At 34.3% G+C, this 21,868-nt stretch overlaps 1 protein-coding gene across 1 annotated transcript in view; it reads left to right on the top strand.

Annotated features, from left to right (window-relative positions):
- The window catches only part of LOC150099434 (cytochrome P450 4V2-like), a 154,801-nt gene that overhangs the window by 83,922 nt on the left and 49,011 nt on the right, over positions 1 to 21,868 (top strand). The gene's annotated exons all lie outside the window — the stretch shown is intronic.

Here is a 21,868-nt window from a genome sequence, read left to right as displayed (position 1 = left end):
TGCTAAAATCTCGAGAATTAAAGAATTACAGAATTCACGAGAAATTATAAATAAATAGACAAGTTGAAAGATCGCCAAAAGAAAATAAGAGGAATTACATAGACAGCATGGCAGAATGAGCATAAAAGGCTGCAGCATTAGGTCACATTGGAAAAATGTAAGACGTAATAAGTTACTCTGCTCCGAAATGCTCTGAAAGAAAAAAGCAAGTAAGTTCTATATAGGATAAAAATGTTTTACTGAAGAGGAAAACGTGGTGGAAAAATGATGAGAGTAATATCACGAGATTTTAAATGTGGTAAACAATATGATTAACATAATAAAATGTTCAGGAAGTAATGAAATAATCTCTTATAAGTATAGATTTAAATATTAATTTTGACCTAATATCTAATATTAAAATAAATATCGTAGTCAAGACAATAAAAAGAAGATAAAAATATGATAATATAGCGACAGAAACACGTAAGACAACGCAGATAAATAAATTGTTCATAAATTGCAAATGACGCTAAAGAAAAAAAGACAAACCCAGATTTTGAAAAGAGGCCATCATATCCTTACTTTTAAAGAAAGACGATGTCATCATCATCATCATCTTATTATTATTATTATCATGGATTTAATGCCTGTCCCGGTCTCATGCCATCTTTCTTGATCTTCTCATTCTTCTTTTTCCATTTATTTTATATCCGTATAGTGTTTTTGACGATCCTATTGTCTCCGATTTAGACGTTCAACCTTTTTCATGTACATTTACTTTTATACTAGTTAAATTGTTTTATATTCAGGTATTAAAAAATTTCTTCATTTCTTTTATGACTCTGGTATATCCAGCTGTTTTTTGAGATATTTCATTTCTGCTGTTTGAATCCGTTTTTCATTCTTCTTTTTCATGATCCATGTTTCACTCCCATAAAATAAAGTTAGTTTAGACAGGATGTTATATAGTCTGATTCTGGTGTGTTTTTGTACCAAAGATGGCTTAAATATATTATTTATTATGCCATTTACTTTAATAAAATTTGATATTTTACTGTCTACATCTTTTTCATCTTGATAAGATAAGTTAGATCTCAAGTGACTGAAAGTATTTCTTTCTTATAATATTTTATTATCTATCACTATTTTACTTCTTATTGGATTTTGAACTTTGAAATCCATTACTTTTGTCTTTACTTTGGATATTCTCATATTCTGTTGTTCTGAAAATTCTTTTAATGATTTTACTGTTCTCTGTACGAATACCGAAAGAAGTGGATTTGAACATGTTGAAAGAATGAACAGTCCAAGACTACTCAAATAATGCTCCTATCCCACCCGGTTGGAGGACGTAGAGGGACTACTAAGAAAAAGATGGAATGAGAACGGGCAGCCCATTGGGCCTAAATCGCTGAAAGAATTATGATGATGATGATGACTGATCTCTGTAGATCATCTTTTGATGTAGACAATACAATTGGATCATCTGGAAATAATAGTGCATCTATCTTTCTTTGCAGATTTATTAGTATTTGAAATGGGTTAGGTGGTTTTCCAAATTGTTACAATTATATACAGGGTGGTTCAAAATTCCACGTACAAACTGTGGGGGGAGGTAGAGAACATCAAAATTAACCATATTCACATAGGAAAGCATGACCGGCAACGCCACCGGAAGGTACTAGCAGGGACACAAAGATACAGAAATAACACAAGGCAGTAAGTAGTATAAAAAACTTTATTAGGCGTAACTGAATAGTTTAATAGTAGTTGGATACATAATATGATAAACGCGCTGCTTATCTGCCATCTCAGCGTTTGTAAAACGACGCATGTTCTTCGTACGACGTCGAAAGCTTGAATGAGGAAGACCAGTTGCTCATCTGGAGCGCTGCCGAACAGCGCCACCTATCACTTTCGGGTGGAGTTTCCGGCTATGCTTTCCTATGTGAATATGGTTGATTTTTATGTTCTCTACTTCCCCTCAAAGTTTGTACGTGGAATTTTGAACCATCCTGTATATATATATGTAAGTTTTATATATATATATATATATATATATATATATATATATATATATATATATATATATATATATATATATATATATATATATATAAGTTTTATATAAGTTATATAAAAGTTTATAAGTTATATATAATACTTATATAAATTTTATAAGTTATATATAATAGGGTTCATCTTTGCAGTATTCCTCTTGATATCTTTGCATTCTAATATTTGTTTTCTTATTTGACTGTTATTTTATTTCCTGTGTATATTTCTTCAATATACACAGGAAACTCTAGGGGGCTGGTGAAAAATTGCAGAGGTTGCCCAGAGCAAACAGAGATTTCAGAGAGAATGAATGGAACGAATGTTGGAGAATGAATGGAACGAATTGCTGTGGTTGTTGTTAGTTCTTCAATGAATCAGTTTAAGCAGAGGTCCATAACATACTATGTGAATAACCGTTAGCTTCTGCCTTCCATGGTGAAATACTGGTTGGATTATGACTGGTCCGATAGGTAGAGTTTCAACCATGCTGTGGACTTCCCGTAATCAGTCTTTGGACACCATGGAGATACCCATTAACAACGATGATACTATTTCATGTGCATGCTCTTCACTGCTTAAGAGCATAAACCATGAACAAGTGCTATAAATATTTTGGATCACTTGTTCATAGTTTATGAACAAGTAATGTTCATAAATTATGAACAAGTAATGTGCTTGGTAAACACACAGAATGATGCGCAAAAGTGAAACGAGTAACTCGAAATATAGAAAGCAGTACACGTGATACACCGAGAAATGCTTGCTAGTAAAAGTTGAAGCCCTAGGTGAATCATATATTAACAACAGGTGTTAAAAATGCGAATTTTATAAAGTCCAGCACTAATAACTGAAGGCTGTTTGTAATAATATGTGATGAAATATGTTGTTTTCATAAAATATTTTGAGCAATGTAAGGAGAAGAGTTTGAACAATGTGAGGAGTTACATTTCTGTCAAATAAAAAACTGTGACTATACAATTCTTCAGAAACATAGAGCGGAACATGAAACTAGATTATCTTACAGTATATTTCAACTTTTGAACGAGTTTATATCTTCAAAGAACACAGAAAACGATGTTCGATAGCAAAGAACAAGACAAGAAAAATATATCTATTTCAAGGAATTTAAAATAACTGGTTTGATATGTTCAGCGCTTTAATGGACCAAATAAATGAGGCAGCAAAAAATGAAAGAACCGAAAGAAGAGTAGATTTTTAGTGGGCTTTGGATCCGTTCACATTCAGTGAGTACAACAAATGTTCTATCTTTGCATGAAAAAAAAATATGTTGGCTGATCGTTCCACTGAGGTTTAAAAATACTTTTCAATCAATACCTGTTCCTGTAAGAAGGTTTCTTAGATTATAATTAGAAATATATATTAATTGAGAATTAAAAAAATCACTTATAAAGATCTTAGAAGTATGATAAGTTGATATTTACTCTTTTTTTCTAAAATACTCGATGGATAGAAATAACATAAGTGCTGAGCCCCCAATTATCCTTTAGCTGGTGGTTCTGAGTGACAAATTTAGGATTTAGCTAAGTATACTGATAAGGTGTGTTTCTGGAATAGTTTGCTAAACTTTTTTTTTTCAGTAAATAATAAAATAGAAACTCAGAATAAAGAATATAAAAAAAATTGAAAACAAAATGCAACTAATAAATATTTTGAATTACATTCACCTCTTGTGAACGGGCGTTAAAAGATTGCATTCGAACTTCTCACTCTTTGCAAGTGGTCGACAAACCATTAGTTATTTAAAAAAATATTGCCGTCAATTTTTGTCGTATAACAGTTTTTTTTTCTTACTTACAAGAAAAGAAACGAACTAAACTTATGTTGTAATAACAACATTAAAATAACTGCCTAATTTTAAGACAATCAAAGAAAGTTTGCCGCATGACACTTTGCCACTTTGCGCATTTTACAATCTTACAAAAAATTGTCCTTTTCTTTATGAAAGCTTTATATTTCAAAGGCAACCTCTGGCGCGAAATGAAAAAAAAAAAACTTTGAATAAAACATCTTCCAATGATAATGAAAAATTCAGCTATTTAAAAAAATTACAATTCTGCTTTTATTTCCACTAATGAACAAACTTCTCTGTAGAATTGATCTGATATTATATTTTTGAAGTAGTTAGATAACTATTTTTCATTCATGCTTCCAAAATGAAATTAATTTTTATATCTCTTGTTAAAATAAAATATGAAGAAAAAAAAAGTTAAAATATTGGAAGCAGATTTCTGATTCAGGAAATATTTTAATATTTTAAGCCAAGTAGTTTCTAGGTGGGAACTGCGTCATAGTTAATCCCTTCATAGTCTCGCAATAAAGGGATTAAAAACCAAAAATGATAATTTCATGGTAAAAGGTAAAACGGTACTTGAAAAATCAGACAGTTGTCGGCATCATTCGTCCCTTTCATCCGGATGATTATTCTAAAACTTGCCATCTTGAAACCTCCTTGAAATCAAGGTGGTTTCAACGTGAAAACAACTCCTTTACAATTAATCCGTTAATAGGCTCATAATGAAGGGATTGTAAGCTGAATAAGCTAATTTCATGATAAAAGAAAAACGCCAAGGGGATATCGTTGAAAAATCGGACAGGCTATTGGTTAAAGAAGTTTATGGTTAGTAGCACCAAGAAGGTTGTTTGAAATTAATGACCTTGGGACTTTAATTTAATATAATTTCCTTTCTTTCTTTCTTTTTTAGTTTCTTCACATTTCTAATACATCATCGAAGCATGGATCGATTTGATCCCAGTTTAATAAAATTGACTCGGCATTCATTTTTCGGTGAATTATTCATTCCATGATTTCTAATTTCGAATTGCCTTTTGATAAGTTTTACCATTTTGAGTATATTTATTGCTTTAGTTATTTTCTATTTTGTTATCTCTCCTATATATATATATATATATATATATATATATATATATATATATATATATATATATAGGATATATATATATATATATATATATATATATATATATATATATATATATATATATATATATATATATATATATATATATATATAGATATATATATATATATATATATATATATATATATATATATATATATATATATATATATATATATATATATATACAGTTTTTTTACGTGTTTATTTCTCTATTTTCTGCAGTATGGTTTCCTGTATTGGGGCTTCACAATTTATTATGACACTAAAAGTATTTTATCCCTCTCTTTTCTGTCTTTTTGCCACGTCAATATATTTCCTTGTTTATTTTTATCGGTCTCTCGTTTCTCGTGTCCCCCCCTATCTTTTTTGGTATTTTGAATAGTTGCTTCTAATCAAAAATTACCACAAACTGTTCAGCATCGTTGCACAGATCTTCAATGCTTCAATTAATTTCCTTTATGATTTTCAGTTTTTCTCCTTGTACATTTTATTTATTTCCTTTTCCTTATCTTTTTTCTGATTTTAGAGTAATTGTCTTCATAACTTTTCTTTCTTCACTTAAAATCATTGTTTTGTCTATTATCCACTGTTTCTGAACTTTCACACGTTTACTAATAGTTCTTAAGCTGTTTTATTGTATAAATGTTTTATATTTTTGCCATTTTTTCTATATCTCCATTTCCCCTTAATTTAGTGTTATTGTATCGCATTTATTTTGTACAGGCAAACGATTTCTGTTCTATCCTTACTTTTTCAGTTTGTTTCTACTGTACCAGTTTCTTTTGCTCCTTGTAAGCGTCAGTGTAAGCGTCCGCTCATCTCCACACTTTCACATCCTGCAAGGAGAATTTCCAGGATTTATTTATTGTTATGTTGTTATGTGATTTACTTGCTGTTTACTCTTTACATCTGGTTTACTCTTTCCATCTAGGTTTCTTTATATATATTCTTATGTTTAGACTGTACCTCCTATGATTAAGTTGTTAAACAGGCAGAAGACCTTGAATAATATTTCCTTTTCATTTTCATCTCCTAATCCTTCTTTTCCCATCGCTGTTTCGTATTCAATGTTGTTTTTGTAATTTTTTCCATTTCTGCTTCTTTTGCGAATCTCTCTTTCTGTATCAGATCATAAAAATCCTCTTCCTTCTAGTTAGCGTTGATCTTATAGGAATAGATGCTCATTGTTATATTTTTATACTTTATGTTATATTTTATACTTTTATGTTTTGAATCTAGCTTTTATTATTCTTTCTAATTCTGTGTTCCATTTCAATAGTACCTTTCTAGTCGGCTTTCTTGTCATCAGAATGACACCCTTGGTGTGCTCCTCATCTTCTGCCTTTCCAGATTGTTGTTAATCTGATCTCATCAGAACCATTCCATCTGGTTTCACTTAATAGTAGTATTCGTCTTTTGCATCTATCCATCCATCTCATTTGCTAATATGTTGATGTATTTTTCCTGATTCACTCATTGTGGCGTCCTTTTCTTCCATAAAAATTTCTTTTTCCACTTCTTTTTGTTGTTGATCGTGAAGATGTTGAAGTTCGTCTGTGCTGAGTTCGGTTTTATGATCATCTATTAACACAATATTAACCAAAGACACAATTTCATTTACAACAGATTCTTCTTCACAGCTTACTACTTCACTGACTGATATACAATCTGGCCAGAGTTTTTTTTTTCAAGCAGAAAGCATTGTTTTAATAGAAACTTCTTTCCATGCCTTATCGACGATCCTTAAGCAATGAAGAATGTTGTAATGCTCTTTCCAAAATTATTTAAGATTCACTTCTGTGGCATTGGTTATTTCAAAGCACTTTTGAAACATAGCCTTAATATACAGTTTTTTGAAGTTTGAAATCACTTGCTGGTCCATTGGTTGTATGATGGAAGTGGTAGTGGGCGGCAAAAACTTTATGTTGATAAAACTGAATTCACCAACTAAATCCTCCTCTACATTTGGGAGATGAGCAGGAGCATTGTCCATCACTAGAAGAGCTTTTAACGGTAGATTTTTTTCAGTAAGATAAGCTTTTACAGTGGGAGCAAATTCTTGATAAATCCACTCAGTGAAAAACTCTCTGGTAACCCACTCTTTCGTGTTGGCCCTCCACATAACACCGAATTTGCTCTTTATGACATTATTCTTTCTAAAACGCGTGGATTTTCGGAATGGTAAACCAGCAAAGGTTTTATCTTACAGTCTCCACTAGCATTACCAAAAAGCAGCAAAGTAATTCTATCTTTCATAGGTTTATATACCGGTGCCGTCTTTTCTTCTTTTGTGATGTAGGTCCTTTTGGGCATTTTTTCCAAACAAAGACCTGTTTCATTGCAATTAATAGCCTATTGAGATACAAATCCCTCGCTATCCACGTACTCCTTAAAGGTTTTTACAAATTTGTCCGCTTCTTCTACATCGGCACTCGCAGCCTCTTCGTGCATGACAACACTATGGATCCCAGTTCGTTTTTTGAATTTATCGAACCAGCTTCTACTTCCTTTAAACTCCCCATTTTCAGTACTGGTCTCAGGTGTGCATTTCTTAAGTTCACTATGCAGATATTTGGCTTTCTCACAAATAATTCTCTCGGTAATAACGTCACCACGTAATCGCTTCTCATTTATCCACACTAAAAGGAGTTTTTCCATTCCTTCAATAACATGGGATCTCCTGGAGGTCAATGTTGTCACACGTTTAGCCATATTTGCTGCCTTTTAAAGCTTCCTTCCTTAATAAATCTTAAGAATACTACTTATCGTTGACTTTGACATTTTAAACATCGTCGCCAGATCCGTCGAACGTGTACCGCTTTTGCGTTTCGTGATAATTTCTTTTTTCATCTCAATTGTCGATGCTACAACTTTTCTTTTAAGTTTTGTTCTTTCTACATTCTTGGATGCCATGGGCAATAAAAAAAAATGCCCAAAACAGTTAAAAATTCTCTACACAAACGTATCGCGCAATGACTAAGCTGTGTAAAGTAAAGGACAACGCCCAGCGGTCTGAGACAGACACGCACTGCTCAGGCACGGGGAAGTGAGTGAGTGAGAGCTAAAGGTGTGGGGGAGAAGCATGCGCAATGGCGTGCCGAAACTGTCTAATGCTATATGACTCTGAGTTCCTGGGCTATAGTTCGAACTTAGAAACGCCGTTCGATCTGCGAAATCAAATTTCTTGCGTTCTCAAGCGTTTGAACTCTGGAACGTTCGACGTTAGAAGAGTTCGAACTAAGAGGCACCACGTTCTCGTATGTATATATATATATATATATATATATATATATATATATATATATATATATATATATATATATATATGTGTGTGTGTGTGTGTGTGTGTGTGTGTGTGTGTGTGTGTGTGTGTGTGTTTTAAAAATACCAAGCAATTTTACACCTGGTTTTTACTCCATTTCCCAAGTAAGCAAACAGACAAACAAGTCAAGTTTGCGCCTGCAAGTGATGCAAGTCTAGCTGATCCTACAGGTAGTGCAAGACCAAGGCAACTCGTGGTCAAGGTGATATAAGCTCCGATCACTAATCTTAATATTTACCCTTAATGCCAAAACACATCTCCAAGAAGGGGATGCATGATGTTTTGTATTAAAGGTAAGAGGCCACTACCCAGACCGGTTTCGACCTTTATTGAGGTCTCGTCAGTGGGAGCTAGGCTAGAAATACCAAGATTTAGTAATACAGAGCTTATAAGTATTTTACCAGAACAAGTTGCCATAAGGTGTTTTAACCTCATTAAATAAAAATACTTTCTATATATATATATATATATATATATACGAGAACAAGAACAATCACGTACACTGAGGGAGAGAGTAGCGCGCTTCGTGTAATTTCAGGTATTGATGCTAATAAGAAAGAAAGGGCGATGCGCCAAATTTTATGCATCATTACACTATCAATTTTATTGCAGTTTAACAGGATGTGGGAGAAACTTATGCCACTTTCAAGTATAATCTCTCTCTCTCTCTCTCTCTCTCTGATTTAATTTTCTGAAATACTCTAGCTTTCTTCCATCTGACGAAATGGTCTTCATCCAAGTCACGGTGTACTAATCCTCTTTTTATAGTCTGTATTGGATGTCTTTCTATTTTTTTTTTTCTGATCCGATCAGTCCTGTCTGTCCGAATACTTAGCGCCGCATCTGCAAGGAATACTGTAGACACCTAGGAATGAGAATGGATACTGGTGCTCTTGATTTCTCTCGGGTGGATACGGAAATATTGGTCTTAGGTGTTCATACTGTTCGAATTCTGTTGTTTTAGGAGAAATTCTAGTTTACCTGTTGTACATCCGATGTAGGGGTAAAAATATATATGTATGTACAGCCTGGTTAGTGAGGTTGTTAATCGTTTTAATGAATTTGGAGAGGGCTTATCTGTTGTATCTATTTTGTTCGAACGATGCAAGCAGTGCTTGTTTACAGGTGCGGTGCTAGTCCTGAGAACGAAATTTACACTGCTTACATGATTCGAATAAAATAAGTACAGAAGAAAAACCTCAGAAAAACTCCTTATACTAATAAAAACCAACCTAACCACACAAAACATACATACGTACATCATATCGCTATCCTACATTAAATGTACCAAAGATAAACTCGATTCTCTCCTTAAACAACACAGTTTTCTAAGTCTACAAACCTCTGGATAAAGTCTCCACTTGCTTGAGACAAATCGAGGATCACCAACATCCTTTCTCCTGGATGTCAACAGTATCTCCGGTCAAAGTGGTACTCAGTACTTCAACAGAGAGGACGAATTACCTCGGTTAGAAGATAAAATAAAATAAGAAATACATGAAATACAGACAAACCGATAGAAGACTAGCTGATAAAGACCATTTCGGCAGATGTAAAAAGGCTAACTGATTTCACACATTTCAGTTTAAATCAGAAAGCCTGTTCGTTGAAGCGACACGAAGATCCCCCCCCCCCCCCAAAAAAAAGAAAAAATCCTTGTTAACTGCAATACAATTCATGGTGTGTGATGATGTTGACAAAAAAAAAGGTCACTGTCCTTGTTCCTGGAGTTATTTCCTTCCCTGTTTTTGCTGACTCAGTATTGTTGAAATACCTTTAATAACGGTAACTTGAGCTAGCAAAACCAGCTAGTACATTTTAGTCAGTAAATAATACATTTTCTTTCCAGTGTCAGCTATTCAAGGAATTTCAACATGAATAAATAAATTAGCTACGCAATTTGAATAAATGGAAATAGCCTACAGTATTATGTCAGCGATTCCTAGTTTTAATACAGTTAAACTAATATCTTTCTTTTAAAGTGCAGAATTGATCATATCAAATCGTAATGTTTTGGATTGTGATACAAGTCGTGGGTATTACAGATTACATTTTCATTTTAACTGATTTTCTTTTTAATTTGTAGTATGAATGCAAGTTGTTCATTAAAATTTGGTTAATTTTCATTGTATTTAAAGTTTTTCCTTGCCTATACTTCCCAACACTGCAACAAACTGGTTTTAGGTTGCTATTCATGCCATTTATTTTTTCCAAGTAGAACGCTTAAGTAGATTTTGTTTAAACCTTGGTTTCTTGTATGAAGTTGAATTAATTCTTTTCCATTATACACGAATTGGATAATTCCATGGTATTATTGTGTGGATATCCTTGGAAGTACATTTTTCATAAAAAAAGATTTCCTGCTAGGTAGTATTAGTGTATAATATTTTTTACCCTGGTAAAAATGCCGGTTTTAATCGGTGAGTGATCGTTATCATTTTCCTCAAGGTAAAGGTCATTTAGCGTTGTTTACTTTGTCTAAACAGGTTTCGAACATTTTACTAGGAAAGCACAGATAAAGCAGAGGATTTTGTCATACTTTAGAAGCGCTTACTTAAAAACATTATTTTTAGTATTTAGTTGTACTATCGCTACTCTGTTCAGATATTCGATAGCGAATTTACTTCTCCATGATTAAAACAACGTTAGACAAGATGTCATTTCCAAGTTCGGAAAACTCCTATATTCTCTTTATCTAACTTAGAATAAGAGATTTTTAATGGATTATCACTTATGTTTTGAGATGAAATATGTCAATCACGAACACTGATGATTCAATCTATAGCTCTCTTTGCTGCATTTTTACCAGGGTAAAAATATTATACTAATACTACCTAGCAGAAATTTTTTATCCTCCTTTTCGGGTTGCATTTGGACGAGAATTGGGTGGTCATATGGCTCTGCGGGAAGGTTATTTGCTTCCAGAATGCTAACATGTCCGAAGAAAGACAGTGATAGGTTCGATTCTAGTCGCATATTAAAGGAACGTTTTCCAGACCTTTCTTCAGCGAGTTTCTTATCTCTGCCATGGGAAAGGGATACTTGGTCCTTCATAAATTGGAGGAAGACTGAAGGATACAGAATGGCTGCCCATTTGTCTCCTTACACGTTAATTAAGACTGAAGAAGTTTACTCTTTTCTGGCTTTACGAGTTAAAAATTAAACACGTGAAAAGATAAAGGTTTTTATTTTAAAATTGTTTCAAACAATGTAAGGAACAACTATATTTGAAACTTAATCCAAAAAAGTTTAATTATGCGAATTGTTTAGGTACCTGTAGGTATATGAAAAAGAAAAATGTCTCCATCGCAATCTTCATCGCTTAACTAAGGAGTGGTGAAGTGGAATGAATCTACATGACGAGAACTATGAGAGAACAGACTGCCAGACAGTTCACAACGTCCTAACAGGAATATCAGAGAGGATTGGTGAAGGTGGGGGTAGCAAAGGAGCAAGAGTGAGACCAAGATAGAAGGATATATCGGAAGGTCGAGGAATGGACACTTAGACTTCACAGAGTATATTTATTATTATAGTTATTATTATTTGACACCTCCAGGGAGTCCAAGGACTCATCGGTGGAGGGCACCTTCTCTACAATTCCTTTTCCACCATTCAATCATCAACTGATCGGAACTACATCAACGCCATCTACCACTGGTATTTCCAGAGACAATCACAAACATTCATGCCCACGGCGGGATTGGAACCCCTCAGCGTTTTGGCTGGAGAACGGATACGCTATCCACTCGGCCAACCAGACTAGCTAAAAGTTATTCTAGTCACAGCGACTAGAAGCGAATTCGAGACGATCTTTCTTCTGGCGATTTAACGCTGAGAAATGCACACACACACACACACACACACACACATATACATTATATATACATATATATGAATATATATATATATGTGTGTATGTATATATATATATATATATATATATATATATATATATATATATATATATATATATATATATATATGTAGAAAGTATTTTTACCTTGGGTATAAATATGTTAAAAGATACCAAGCAATTTTAAACCTGGTTTTACTCCATTTCCCAAGTAAGCAAACAGACTAAAAGTTTGCGCCTGCAATTGATGCAAGACTTGCATCAATTGCAGGCGCAAACTTTTAGTCTGTTTGCTTACTTGGGAAATGGAGTAAAACCAGGTTTAAAATTGCTTGGTATCTTTTAACATATATATATATATATATGTATGTATGTATGTATGTATGTATGTATGTATGTATGTATGTATATATATATATATATATATATATATATACATGGAGTCATTAAATCTATTTTTTGAAATGTATAACAACCGAGTAAAAACTAATCGACACATATATACATATGTATGTATGTATGTATATATATATATATATATATATATATATGTATGTATATATATATATATATATATATATATATATATATATATATATATATATATATATATATATATATATATATACATGGTGTTCGGGATAAATTTGACATATTTATAATTAATTATATTTTTCCGTAAGTTACATGTATTAACACACACTTCTCTTCATTTAAAAGTTTGGACCCTTCTTCATTCATATACAAGATGTCAGAAAGGATGGATAGCTGGAACCCACCTGAATCATGGAAGAGAATAACTTGTATCATGATGATTCGTGCCCGCCATCAAAATAAGGATATTACGACTGCTGCCCAATGCTCCCTGAATACAGTAAAAACAATCAGGCATGAACTAGAGACTTGCAATGGTGACTACGAGGATGTAGCAAGAAGAAAGATCCCTAGCAGACGATCTGATTGCGTTCGTACAGCAGAATTCCTCGCAAATCTGCAGGAACAGGTGTTGAAGAACCCTGGCATTGGAATTCGGGCTTTGTTCGTGGAGTTGCTAACTGTAGTCAAGCCCTGGATAACAAGGGTAGCCAATGGTAGGCCGTATGTATGGCAGCAGGATTCGGCCCCTTGCCACACCTCTGGGAAAAGTCAAAAATGGTTGTCTGAAAATTTCTACGACTTCACCAGTCCAAATGTTTGGCCTCCAAACTCCCCAGACCTTAACCCCATGGATTATTTTGTATGGGGCGCAGTTGAAAAAGACACCAATCGCACTTCCAGTAATACAAAAGCCCAGTTAATGGATAAAATTAAAACAGTTTTTGCGGCCCTTCCCAGGGAGACTGTAGCATCAGCTTGTTCGAGGTTCCGAAGCAGAATTGAAGCTGTGATCGATGCTAATGGTGGTTATTTTGAGTAAATCTTGTTGATAGTATTGTAATTAACTCTGCCTGTAATGTTTTTTTGTCAATTCATTAAATTTAATAGATACAAAGAAGATTTTCTTTTTCCTTACGAAACTGTCAAATTTATCCCGAACACCCTGTATATATATATATAGAGAGAGAGAGAGAGAGTGGAATGTATATCTAATATATATCTATAGCATAGACGGCAGCACTGACAGCAACTTGACCTGGCAATGGTTGAGAAATGGAGCACTTAAGAAAGAAACAGAATCGGTAATTTTTTCAGCACAAGAACAGGCCATTAAAACCAACGTTATGAAGGCAAAAATACGAAAAATTCAAGAAAACAGTAAATGTAGATAGTGCAAAGAAAAGGAAGTAACAGTAGATCACATTTTAAGTGCATGCAGTTGCACAAATTGAGTACCGTAAAAGGGATGATAACGTAGCTAAGATAATCCACTGGCATTTATGTAAAAAGCATGAAATTAAAGTATCTAAAGACTATTGGAAGCATAAAGTTTACCAGAAAATGGTTGAGAATGAAAAAACTAAAATACTCTGGGATTTCAAAATCCAGACTGACAAAAGCTTGGAATGTAATACACCCAAAATCACAGTGGTTGAAAAAAGTGAAAACAAGGGTGTTCAGTTTATCGAAATATCAGTACCAGGAGATAGTCGAATTGATGGCAAAGTATCGAAGTTGAAGAGTCTGGCAAAAGAAAACGAAAGTTGTTCCCGTAATAATAGGTGCTTTAGGCGCCATCCCTAAAACATTGAAAAATCATCTCGAACCACTAGAGTTAGATGGATTAAAAATTGAGCAGCTGCAAAAGGCCGCTTTGTTCGGCACAGCTTTCATTTTCAGAAAGTATTTCCTCAACTCATAGGCCCTTGGGTAGGGCTCGAATTAGTCGAATATAACCAGCCTTTTCTTATGACTGAGGAAGCAAATCGAGCTTTGATGAATATTATACATATATATATATATATATATATATATATTTTTTTTTTTTTTTTTTTTTTTTTGTTCGTAGTTCTGTTTCCTAATATGTGGTATATTTGGAAAAATGCTGCTTTTGAGTTTTTAATTCTGTTCTTAATTTTATAGTTAGATTTATTGTCATCTGTTATCCAGCTCTCAAGATATTCAATCATTTTGTTCCAAAAATATCTTTCCACTTTCATCCTTAAATGCTCCGAATTTTTACTTCTTCCTCTTCCCTGAAATCAAGTTTAAGCCTCCACAGACCTTTCTCATATCCTTTGCTGTATCATTTTCCTCTATTTCCTTGCAGACCTGATTGTGCCAGTCTTCCTTTGCCTTTTTGGCCAGAATTTTTACTTGTTTATTGATCTCTTTATATCTGACATTGGCTTGGTCGTTGTTTTTATTCTTCCATTTTACTTCTATCACATCCTCAGTAATCCAGGGCTTCTTAACCCTCCTCTCCGCCTCACTCAGAAGACCTTTAGCACACTCCTTAATTTTCTCTCTTAAATCATTCAGATTACTTCCAAGGGTCTACAGTATCAATATTGATGACCTTATTTTCTATTGCTAACCTTATTTTCTAGATCAACTTGATATTTCTCTCTGATATCTTAATAGTCCATCAATTCTTATTTTTATAGTTGCATTTTCTTTATTTATTTGTTTTAATCTGATTTTTACTTTAATTGTGAGCAGTTATGGTCACTATTGCAGTCTGCTCCAGGATACGTTTTTGCATTTTTTATTATAATTCTATATCTTGAGTTAACTATTATGTAATCAATCTGATTTCTCATTTCTTCACCTCTCTGTCCAGGTGCTCTCCAAGTACATAGTCTTCTCTTGTGTTGTTGAAAGCAGGTATTAGTCACTATCAATTTGTTTTCTACGAAAATCGAATAATCTGTCTCCCTTTCATTTCTTTCTCCCAAGTCCCAAGGGCACACCAGACCATCCTCTCTTCCTTTCCCTATCTTAGCATTCAGATCTCCCATTACTATCAGTATATCTCTGTTAATTTTCAAATGTAAACATTCATCTCCGCGTGGTTAGCGTAGTGGTTATGCTCTTCGCAACCATAGGTGCCTAGGTTCGATTCCCATCAACGACGTGAGGAGCTTAAGGATCTTGCTCAGGCATAGCCAAGTTACCAGTTCTTGGGAGTGGACAGCAGCGTTTTTTTCTCCAGTTTATCTGGGGGTTTTCATCCAGCAAGCAGGCAAACCGGTCGCGTGAACACACACACAGACACAGTCATGAATATTGCCCTTAGGGGGATGCAGCAGAGAAGTGGCTAACCGGCTGCATTAATACGTCAGCAACTCCTCATTAGGAGAGGTCTCAACCAGTCCTAGAAGGATAGAATATGATAGGAAACATTCATCTATTTGTTAGTAGATCTCTTGCCTCTTCATCTATATGATCTATTGTAGGCAAATATAGTTGAATTATAAGGTAATTTCTAGGTTGGCCTTTATTCTCAAAGCAATTACTCTTTCAGATCTCTGCAATATCCTTCCACAATATCGGCTATCCTTTTATCTAGCATCATTCCAACACCCTTTTGATTTTTTTCTCCCCCTGAGTAAATGAATCTAAATCCATCATTTGTTCTTATACCTCCTTTCCCTTTCCATCTAACCTCTGAGATTCGAAGAATTGATATCTTCATTATTTTAATTTCTCTGACAACATTGAAAATCTTCCCTGCTTGATACATTGAGAACATTCCAGGTGCCCATATCTGTATTTTCCTTGAAGTTCATTTTCTTATGTTGTGTCCTTACATCAGCTCCAGAACTTTCGGGAGGATTTGATCCTCCAGAGTCATTTGAGGTCTTATCCTCCAGGGACTACAACACAGATCTGTCTTGATTTATATATATATATATATATATATATATATATATACGTGGGCTGTTCAATAAGTAATAAGACTAATTTTACTGTGGCGAAACCACTCATCACAATATTAATTTCTGTTGAATAAAGAAATGTTGCTGTATGTATTAACAAAAGAGGTTGATAGATGGCGTATACGGGCTGATGTGCCAGAGTGTCACGTGACTAAACGCAAGTGCTCATCGGCGCTCCTACGAGGCGCGACCAGTCTTCGAAATAGAAGCGTCCTTGGAACAGCGTTATGCGATTAAATTTTGTGTGCGTTTGCCAAAATCGGCATCGGACACTTTTAACATGATACGCGAAGCTTTCCACGATGAAGCAATGTCGAGGGCAAGGGTTTTTCGCTGGCATAAAACACTTAAGGAAGGAAGGCAAAAGGTGGAAGATCTTGAATGTGAGGAAAGACCTTCAACGTCCATCACAGAGACAATGATCAATACAGCAGCGATTATCATCAAGCGCGTCAAAAGGAAGCGTCCATTGCTGAAGAATGGCTTCTGGTTGCACCACGATAATGCAAGGCCACATATTGCTGGTTGTGTAGTGGACGTTTTGCAGAAGAACAACACAGATATCCTACCACACCCTCTATACTGTCTTGATCTCGCACCGTGCGATTTCTGGCTGTTTCCTCAGCTCAAGAAACCACTAAGAGGCCGCCATTTCGAAAGCAACAAAGCATGTGTAAAAGCTGAGGAGGTGGTTTTGAAAGAACTCTCAAAAAACGGACTCTCACATGTGTTTAAGAAGTGGACGCAACGTTGGGACAAATGCATCGAGTCTCACGGTAGTTACTTCGAAAAAGACCATGTAAATGATGACGATTAAAGGTAATCTGTTTTCTGTATAAATATAGTCTTATTACTTATTGAACAGCCTACTTATATATATATATATATATATATATATATATATATATATATATATATTGAAAGTTTTTTATCTTGGCTATAATATATGTTAAAGATACCAAGGTATTTTAACCTGTTTTAATCCATTTCCCAAGTAAGCAAACAGACAAGTAAGTCAAGTTTGAGCCTTCAGGTAGTGCAAGTCTTGGGCAACTCGTGGTAAAGGTGGAGTAAGCTCTGATCACTATTCTTAGTATTTACCCTTAATGCAAAGCACATCACCTTGAGGATATGTATGATGCTATGCATTAAAGGCAAGGGGCCACTACCCAGACCGGTTTCGACCTTTATTGAGGTCTCATCAGTGGGGGCCAGGCTTAGAAATACCAAGGTTTAAGAAATACAGAGCTTATAAGTATTTTACCAAAACAAGTTACCATAAGGTGGCTTTGACCTTATTAAAAAACTTTCTACATCTCTCTCATCCTGAAATTTTTATTTAATAAGGTCAAAGCACCTTATGGTAACTTGTTTTTTAAAATACTTATAAGCTCTGTTAGGACATACATTTAATAGCTAATGTATGTCCAAACAAACTAAAGTTAAGTAGGACATACATTATGATCGTCTAATCCAGTGGTCGGCAACCTTTTCAGACTCGCGGGGCACATTCAACTTTTATTTTTAATAATCGGGCCACAAGCGTTTAATTACGCGAAAATAGTAAGTGAAACATTTTTCAGTTATCAATTTTTATTATGAAAAATTATTATCACGTAAAACAAAGTAATATAGATTATGCATCACAATATGTGTGTCTCCCTGCTTTTTTGACAAGCATCGATAAAATTTTTGGATATTTTCTAACGAAAATGCGTTCTTTAATGTGCGCCAAAATCTCGGTTGTCGTCGGATGAAGTCGCCTTTGTTATCCCCACTCATGATGACTCACAAGGTTGACTTGCACCAAGTTGCACGGCGATATCAAAAGTATAGGTATAAAATAATGCATTATTTAAATAATGCAAGATACAGGCCACATGCCATGTAAGTATGGTCAACCGTTTATGGGCCGCTAAAAATACACGTTTGGGCTGCCGACCCCTGGTCTAATCCATAAAGTGATATTATATAATTATAATATCTACCTTGGTAACAAATGGGAATCAACACAACATAACACGAAGAAATTAAATAGCTAATCCACTGATATTAAATAGCCACATCCGCGGAAATAGTTTCATTAGGTCGAATTACAACCAGAACAACTGAAGTCATGAAAAATCTAGTGTGTGTGTGTGTGTGTGTGTGTGTGTGTGTTTACCGGCTGGGTTATCTGTTTAGTTGGAGAAGAAATTTAAAAAAATACGACTTACTTCATGGGAAACTTCCTGGCAATCTCAGTATTCAAACTAAACGGCAATTCCATTAATCCCAAGGTCAAGGTTATCTTCAAAAGCAAGTACAATTTATTCAGTTCACAAAATTGGCAAAAACTAGTCAATTTATTCAAAAGATTGGAATGATAAAGAATATCGATAAGAGGAAATATAGTGAAGATTGTATTATTCTTTTTTATTTCTTGGAACTGAGATCTAAGCACGCAGTGTGCCAGCTGTGGGAAAATTCTAGCCAATACCAGTTTAAAACCTTCCCTCTGGTGATTTCGAAACAAACATGAAGTTATGCATAGAAGCCAGTTCATTATGTAAACGGGAACTGAAGAGATTCAAAAGATCCACTTTGTAGGAAGTGCTTTTTCAAGTGACAGAGCACTTGATGCACCGTACTTACAAAGCTAAGAAACAGCAACAGTATGGGAGAGCCCATACTATTCCAGACAATTTGGTTTTCCAATGTGTACAAGCCGTTGATGTGTTCATGTCTGCAAACAATTTGGAGAAGACATCGAATATGATACCGTTTTCCAATCACAGTGTTGCGAAAACATGATACCAGTGATGATGATGATGATGTTCAATCCATATGAAGCCAGGCGTTTGTCAATAGCAGTTTAAAATTAAAGAAAAAGTGATTGATCTCTGTCTCATGGAATTTATAAAGGTGTAGGAAAATCATTCACAGAAAAAAAATTGTGGGGCTTGCTGAACTCGTGAGAAATCAAAGTGTTAATATTTCACTGCCACAATGCAGCGTTCATCGGCTCCCTCTAGTATCGAGACGAATATCTTAATAACTTCAAAGTGTACATGATGATTTCGTCAAAATAGTTAACTTTTTTTTTTACAACCGAGGCCAAATTAATTCAAGACTATTCACTTTTTTATGTAAACTAAAAAAATACTTGTAATCCTCTTAATAGTTTTTAGCCTTCAATTTTTAACGAAATATGAAATAACTCTGGACTAATTGTTAAAAATATTAATGAGCATCTCAAGTTTTTACAGGTAAACGATGAGAGAATTTTCCACAAATATCAAAAACTCTGAAATGGGTTCGTAAACCATTTGACGAGTCTTTTGTGATAAAGTCCTATGAACTGAAACTGTCAAGTAAAATAAAACCTTTTGATATATGAGTATCATTTGAAATTTAGAGTTTACCCAAGGTGGATAAATATAAATTTTGGATAACTTAAAAACAGAATATCAATCACCAATGAAAAAACTCGTTGCGGCACCAGAACTGAAGCTCCGTTTGTCTTCTTGAGAATCAGATTTGCTACAGTTTGTTTCCCGTATGAAGCTTAAGAACTCGTATGAAATCTATACTTTATTTCGATTTATAACTGTACTTTAAAAATTTATTAAAAGAATTTATCATAAACATTGCAAGTAATTAGCTCACTATCGTATTGCACTAAATCCCGTTAATTAAATATAGTTTTCATACGCTTGTTTTTTTTTGTATCTTCTTTGTGATTTAATATTTTAATACCAACTGAGTTACGCGAAAGATGGTTCAGAATACATGTAAGGAAATATTTGTACGTTAACTAGTCTTAATAAATAAACATGAAACTGTATATTCCAAGTTACTTTTAATTTATAAAATCGGTTATTTTAAGAAATGATCTTTCTAATTAAGTTTTCTAATTAAATATACATTTCCTCCTGTTTGAATTGTTCTTTTTATTGTTCTTGTAAAGTCTTCATCTTTCGAGATTATGTGAAGAGCATTCTGTGTGTGTGACCTTTTTTTTGCCTATGCACTAACACATTCTGAATCCAACTGCTGTATGAATAATATTAGAAATTAAATTAAATTAAAAATAAAATATAAATAAACGGATTGATTTGATTTGATTGGTTAGCAGTAGAATGAAACTGTATTTATTGAGCTGTTGCGAGACAACTTCCTCAAGCAGCATGCGACAGAAGGAACTCGAGGACAAAGAGTGCTAGATTTGATTATAGTGTCAGAGCTTCAAGTGTTAGATTTGATTATGGGTTCATAAGGCGTTTCAGTTAAAGAAGTAACTATTCTGCCTCCGGTTGGGGACAGTGATCATGTGGTACTTACTTACTTAAAACATAAAATTATGACCAACTGAGGAGTATAGTGAGTTCAGTCGAATGGGATCGGTTGCTGGATGGGAAGAATATCGACAGTGCATGGGAGCCATTTAAACAATACTTAAATAATGCGATATCAGAGTGTGTCCCGAGAATTCGAAGAATAAATAGAGTACGAATCAAAGGGGTGTATAAGCTTATTAATCAATAGATTCGTAAGAAAAGGACGATGTGGAAGGAATACCGTGTGCATAAGGATGATGTGCAATATGAAAATTATAAGCAGAAGGCTAGAATAGTCACAACTGATATACGGAAAGCAAAGTCTGAGTATGAAAATAAACTGGCTCTGCGTGCTAAAGACAACCCACAAGAATTTTATTGCTGCAAGTTAAAGAAGGAATGAATATAAAAGATTATCTCTTCTAAATGCAGATGGCGTGAGGGTTACAGATGCAGAAAAGGTTGTTCAACTAATTAGTGCCCGTTTTGTTAAAAGCTATCAAACTGGTGTACACAACATTGAGCTCACTGCTACCTCTTCAATGGATGAAGAAACTCAGGGGTATGAGGACGGGGTATTAGAGTTGTTGCACAAACTGAATAAGAATTTAACAATAGGGACTGATGGGATATCAGTACATATGTTAAACACGTATTCAGTTGAACTGGCTATTGCTTTGACCAGGCTGTTTAACATGAGTCTCAGAAGAGGGAAGATTCTGCATGAATGGAAGGAATGTAGGGATATTCCATTGCACAAATTGTGTTGCATAGCTCGATGTATCCAACTCTCGACCTATTATTATCTCAGGAGTGGTGGTGAAGATTTTGGAAGTATTGGTTAGGGCTCTCATTAAAAAAAGAGCTGACAGTGAATTTATTCTTTACAATGAGCAACATGGATTTAATAATGGAAGGTAATGTTTTAGCAACTTTCTCATATTCTATAACAATGTTACCATTGAACTAGACATGGGGAATGGATGCATCATGACTTTTTTGGATTTTGCGGAGGCTTTTGACAGAATACAGCATGGAAGACTCTTGCATAAATCGGAGAATATGGGTTT

This window comes from Typopeltis vanoorti, chromosome 14 (genome assembly GCF_054136105.1).
Source record: "Typopeltis vanoorti isolate ZY-2024b chromosome 14, IOZ_Tvanoo_1.0, whole genome shotgun sequence".
Lineage (NCBI taxonomy): Eukaryota > Metazoa > Arthropoda > Arachnida > Uropygi > Thelyphonidae > Typopeltis > Typopeltis vanoorti.
The sequence above is the reverse complement of the archived record's forward strand: the minus strand, read 5'-3'. Positions and strand labels throughout refer to the sequence as shown.